The sequence below is a fragment of the Octodon degus genome, unplaced genomic scaffold, assembly GCF_000260255.1.
Source record: "Octodon degus isolate 3935 unplaced genomic scaffold, OctDeg1.0 scaffold00033, whole genome shotgun sequence".
Lineage (NCBI taxonomy): Eukaryota > Metazoa > Chordata > Mammalia > Rodentia > Octodontidae > Octodon > Octodon degus.
Genome location: NW_004524609.1, coordinates 8,218,609 through 8,219,730, shown reverse-complemented (window position 1 = coordinate 8,219,730; position 1,122 = coordinate 8,218,609).

The window sequence follows — 1,122 nt, the reverse complement described above, 5'->3', positions numbered from 1 at the left end:
TTCTGCTCCTGAATCAGCTGAGTGGGTCTTGCCTCTAGCCTCTTTGCAGGGAGTTCTGCTGAAGGGTTCCCTGCTGGGCCTGCAGCCTGGGTTGAATAAGGATCCGTGGGACCCTGGTTGTCTCACTCACTCACCGGGCCTGTGCTCTGGGTCTGTGCAGGATCCCGTGGTCTGGGTCGTCTCACTCACTCGCTGGACCTGCGCTCTGGGTCTATTCAGGACCCCGCGGGCCCTCGGTTGTCTCACTCACTCGCAGGACCTGCGCTCTGGGTCTGTTCAGGATCCGCGGGTCCCAGGTCATCCCTTTTCCTACTGTTATGGGTTGTGTCTACTTGTCCCCTCAAAGCCTCATGCAGTCCCAGATTTCTTATTTTTAAAAAGAGACATTAACACTAACCCTACTGCTTTTTTTTTTTTTTTTTTGCTTTTTGGAGGAACTGGGGATTGAACTCAGGCCCTGTGCTTGCCAGACAAGCACTTATTCTACTGAGCCATTTCCCTGGCTCCCCTACTGCCTCTCTTGATATTTATCATTACAAGTTAGTTGATACAAGTGACCTGTTGAAAACTGCTGTTGACTTTGTTTATATTGGTGTTACAATAAGTGCTCATTGCAATGAGTTAAAGTTATGAAATGGTTGTATTAAAAGGGTTTTTTTTTTCCCCTTGAATAAATGACAGCTGTCTAAGACTTGGTTTAGTTGTACTAATAAAATTGTGTTACAGTTAGGAAACATTTTAGTAAAGCATATTGTTTTAAGATGTACTTGGTATAGGGTCTCACTATGCAACTCAGACTCACAGTGATCCTCCTGTTTTCAGCTTCCCCTGCACTGGGATTACAGGTGTGCACCACTATGCCTAGTCTTGGTGGCCAAGACCAGCCCAGTGTACCGGGGACAGGGTACACAGTGGTGCAGCATGTGGTGCTGGTAATTGAACCCTGGTCTCCACACTTGCCTGAGCAGTTATCTTGCCAGCGGTGATGCATATTTCTTAAATAATAAAGTTTAGGGATGCTATGTTATGAAGGATGACATGTAGTATATCATTTTAACACCCTGTGGGCATATCTTTCAGGCTAAAAAATGAAGGAAATAAATGCTAATAATTTGAGTAATG